Genomic DNA, 5,430 nt, shown 5'->3' with positions numbered 1-5,430 from the left:
CACAATTTCATTGCAAAAAAGCTCCCCTGAGCCTGCAAAATCCTGGAGGGACTGTAAACTACTGTGGCTAAAATACAAATGAACAAATATGATCTTAACCTGAGCTGATTTAGAGAGGTTCATTTGCAAAAACAGATTTCTTCTTCTTGATTTATTTTCCTTCATTATCCTGGCTTCTTTGTGCTGCAGAAAATATAAATCAAACTGGTATTGAGCTGTTTTGAGAAGATAGCTCAGTTATTTTTTAATTTACCTAAATCGTGTTCACGGGTGTTGGTTTATTCATTTTAAGAATGGTGTTTTATCTTTTCTTACAAACAAACTCGTCACTGCTGAAAGAAACTGAAAGTGTGCTGAAACTGTAATTTGTTTGGCTGGAAAAACTAATCAAACATGGAGTAAAGGACAGGAAAGTACAAACTCTCTACTGTAACTTCAAACACACAACACTGAAGATAAAAAACCCACACAGCTCTTTGTTCACGTGGCGAGTGGGAAGCTCAGAGACAGAGATGAAGTCACACTTGACCCTCATTGTGCCAATTGAACAGCAGCTGGGTGATTTACCTGATGCTGAGTTTTAAAATAACTGCAGCATCTGACGCGCGTTCATCCCTTCCTACTCATCCTTAACAACAAAACCCGAAGCTCCGACTCCTTTCTGTCAAAGTGCAGCATCACAAACGAGCCCGTTAAAGAGTCAACACGTGACAGTCGAGTCACCAGCCTTTGCAGGGACTTGGACGAGATGGCACGTGTGTGAAAACAGTCATTCAGGCCGCAGGAACTGGATGCCCCGACCGAGACGTCATTTTCGCTCGAAAATTAGACAATTTACAGAAGAGGACCCCCTGAAGGACCTGATGGAGTAATTCTGTTCTGATCTCAGAGTACACCTTGTGCCCAAAGGCAACGTCTAGACAAAAAAAAAAAAGAAAAAGAAAAAGAAAAAGCGAGGAGGTGATTTTGTGAAGTGACAGAGCACTCTGTTCATTTGGGCCTTAATGGAGTCTCTGTGTGCCTGACACTGAGGGGACAACAATCACTCTGAGTGGCTCCTCACGCAGGTTAACAAAAGACGAGCTGCACAAAAAGATAAAGGCGAACATGGAGAATAAAACTGAGGAGCACGCCGAGTATATAAAGTGGACGTTTGACTTTGTCACGTCTCCTTGGTCTTTTTGCTGGAAGGAGCTTTACATCCTGTACATTACAAAGAGCTCTGCTGCCACCTGCTGGACAGACTGAGGTTTGATCGGACAACAGAGAAAATCTGTTGTATTATCCTGACAGAGAGGGTGAAATAAAAGTGCTGCTTTCACTTGAGATTTGGGGGAAAAACCTCAAACCTTTTTTACAGTGTGTGGATGAAATATAAAAGTTAAAGGGATAGTCACCCTATCTACTCACCTTCATGATGACTGAAAGGTTTATTTTGTTTGTCTGCAAAACACCGCTGGAGTTTCACAGCAGAACAGTGTTGCAGAATCTCCCAAACAATGGAAGTGAATGGTGACCAGTTTTCAAATGTAAAAATACATACTCTGTCGTCTGGTGTAATCCAAGTCTCCTAAAGTCCTGACATGGTGTTTGCACACCGTCACACCACACACACACACAGTTCAGATGGTGTGAATGTGAACGTGGCTCCAAGCTAAAGACCTACAGTGAAGATTCAGGATAAAAACATGGTGTAAATAACATTTTTTTTAGTCCGTTTGGTATGTTGGGGCTTTAGGAGACTTGGATTACACCAGATGAGCAGTATGGAGGCATTTCATGTTTTTATTCTGTTGTTTTTTAACATGTGAAAACTGGTCACCATTCACTTTCATTGTTTGGGAGATTCTGCTGTTTTCCTGTGAAACTTCAATCAGCATGAGGGTGACTAGATAATGACTGAATTTTCATTTTTGGGTGAACTGTCCCTTTAAGCCCCTGTAATAGATCTACAGACAGCAACCAGAACAACAGTCTAAAGGTCAAAACAGTCAGTGTGTCAGAAGAATCCACAAACACCTCAGTGTGTGTCTTTACACGGTGGAGCTTCAGCAGGTTAACAGTTCATGTTACTGCGTCAGCTAGTTACAGGCAGGGACGGAAGTAACTAATTAAAAATACTCAAATTACTGTAGTAGCTTTAGTTTTGTTGGGTACTTGTTTTGTACTTTTCCTTGTACTTAAGCATGCATTACACCATGTAATCTACTTAGTTACTTTTAACACCATAATTGAGTACTGAGTACAATTTGAGTTAATATTCAAACCTTTCATCTGTGTTTTAGCAGCCAATCAGGTGATCTGATCACAAACAGGCCAATGAAAACAAAGACGTATGAATGGAAAACAAACTACAAGGCTGCAGGTTTGGAGTGAGGATGTTAATGATTAATTATTAATGGATTAATTGAATTAAAACTGTACCCATGAATATTTAATCTATAGTCTAGAAATGGCAGTAATTGCACCTCATTTGACTTTGTTTTGTCTGACAGTGATATTTTTTGAATAAAGACACTAAAACATCAAATGTGGGGAAAAAAAGACAAAATAAAACAAAAAAAATGTTTTAAAGAAACATGTTTTGTATCTTATACATTATTAATGCTGAGTTAGTTGTTGGTATTTTATTCATCCGTTAAGGAAAACAAAGATTTGAACAAACAGAAACTTTTTTGACTGAATGTAAAAAGTAACTAATACTCCAAGTAGTTTTTGGGACAAGTACTTTGTACTTTTACTGAAGTATTTTTCTAACACCAGTACTTTTACTTGTACTTGAGTAATATTTCAGTAATGTAACAGTACTTTTTTCAGTACTATTTCCAACACTGGTTAAAGAAACACTGATGCTTCTGTCATTAATTATTCTCTCAGAGAAACATTATTTCTGTCGTCTGCTTTTGCTTTATGTAGAAGAGTTTCCCTGAAATCAGCGGTTATATTAACAGGGTGAATACACATGTTTTTGAAGTGATATTCAAGCATTTTCAAAGTGCATTTCAAGCTTTCCCAACACCTCACAGCTGTGGTAAAGTTTTATGTTTCAGAATGTGTCACCTGTCTGTAAACAAACTCAGCATCCTATAGAACCTCAAACAATCACCAGACAGTTCACTACAATTTAAGTAAAATCCTTTTATTAAAAAAAATAGTTTTTCATTTTCAAGCTGACACTCATTGAAACAGAAATCTCCCAGCAGCACGCTGTCGTCTGTTAGCCTCCCACTCACTGTTCCATCAGTAGACACACATCGACAAAGACTGACAGACTCACACTACGAGTCGCCCACTCTCTGACTCAGTCATTCCCAAACACTGGGTCGGGACCCACAGGTGGGTCACAGGAGAATTTGTTTGGGTCGCTGAATAAATAGAAAGACTACAGAAGAAATTTAGCCGTATCGTAATTATATTCTTATAATTCAGTAGTGCAGAATGTTCTGTCATTTTCCTGATGAGAGGAAATAAAACCAATGAGATGTCCTGTTAACTCAGACATTTCTTTAATTTATAAATGATTAAACATTTGTATTTGTTTGCAATAACATGCATCAAGATTAGGGGCTGCAAATAATTTATTGCCAATCAATCTGTTCATTATATTCATGACTGATCAGTTGTTGATGAAAAATAGTGAAAAATATCAATCTGGCAATAATTATTCCACTAGTCCATTAGTTGTTTGCTCCAGAAAATGTCAGAAAATAATCCAAATCGATTAATTAATCTTGTCACAATCTGAAAAATAGGCCTGAACATGTGAAAACAGGTGGAAAGACTCTGTAATGGTAAACACTTAAATACAAACACCACTCATGAAAAACAGGAACTGAGGAAACACAGAGGCAGAGTAAAAACTCAAATAGAAAATAACTTCAAATTAATCCATAAATAGGTAAATAAATAAGAAAATAATAGTCAGTGACTGAAATAAAAGAATATGCAAGCTAGAAAAAACAGATTCATAAAAATAAATAAATATAGATAATACTAGAGATGCACGCTGTTAGTCGACTACATGAATAAACATTGCCACCCACCAGAAATACTAGTGAGTTAAACTATTTATCAATATTTTATTAATATACAATACAAGTTAACTGTTGCCTCTAAGGTGTTCTGCAGCTGCCCGCCACTAGTCAGGGCTGCAGCTCCTCTCATCCAGTGCGTACGCCCCGATGGTCCACGCAGCTGAGTCGAACAGATGACCGGCACGATTTCACTTTGATATAGAAAATGAAAATAATGTTGAATGTGTGACATAATAAACTGATATATAACCCCTCGACTGGAGCAACATCTGACAACATTCAGCGCAGACACGGACATTAACCTGCAAGCAGAGCTGCTGCTGCTGCTGCTGCTAGCACTGCTAACGTTAGCCACGCTGTGTAGCAGGCTGGCAGCTATCATCAGCTCTGGGTGAACGATGCTGTTAACCTTTTGATCTGAAAAGTTGCAGCTTTCAGTGAGTTGTGGCCATGTTTTGAGGGTTAATGTGCAATATTGGTATATGATTTGGCGATTATAAACAGTGTTATCAATTAATAAGTTGTGCTCAAGTGTTTCTTTTCTGCCAGACTAATCGACCAGTCCAAATTAAACATTGCGTTTAATCGATAGGAACATCCCTAATATATACACAATAAATAAACAGATAAAGTTAAAGGCCAGGCTAAAAATGTTGTATTATATTGTAGAGAAGGCAGACATACCTCCAAAACTCTGCAACTCACACCAAAAAAATCTAGGTGGATAAACAGCACTACAGGTAAGATTAAAAAAATAAAAAAATCTGGATTTTGATTTTCTGGTGAACTGTCCCTTTAATCCTCATACTAGAGGAGGGAACCAGGAGCCGTTCAAGGACCACAGAGGGCTCCCGGAGCCTTCAGGGAGAACAGTGATGTGGGGATTTGATAATTCCCTGCGAGGCCACTAGATGTCAGACAACCAAACAGCAGAGAGAGAGTCGAGCTGAGTCCATCTTCATCTGTCTGATTTCACACCCTGTTTAATGACTAATAAGCGCCCACTGCTTCTGCATATTGATCCCTCACTCTGATCAATTAGTGGTTGGACAGACGCCGCGGTGCGTCGAGGGGAAAAACAAGCATGTGTTGAGCTCCGTGCGTCATCGGGACCCCGGCGGCGGCGGCGGCGGTGATGGTGGCCGCGGTGCGTACTGCCTCTCAGACCGGAGCGAGTGCGACGGTCAGTTGAGCGCTCACGTTAACCACCGACCAACCAACCAACCAACCAAGCGCGTCAACCCGGATGACCTCCTGTGTGACGCGTCTCTCCGGTGTGAGTGAGTGCGGTGTGAGGGAGCAGCAGAGGCGGCAGCAGCAGCAGCAGCAGCAGCGCCGGAGGAGATGCGCAGATCTGCAGGTTCTCTAGCGCTGCCGTAAAAAAAAAAAAAAAAAA

The sequence above is a fragment of the Lutjanus erythropterus genome, chromosome 12 (genome assembly GCF_056507025.1).
Source record: "Lutjanus erythropterus isolate fLutEry1 chromosome 12, fLutEry1.hap2, whole genome shotgun sequence".
NCBI lineage: Eukaryota > Metazoa > Chordata > Actinopteri > Lutjaniformes > Lutjanidae > Lutjanus > Lutjanus erythropterus.
The sequence above is the reverse complement of the archived record's forward strand: the minus strand, read 5'-3'. Positions refer to the sequence as shown.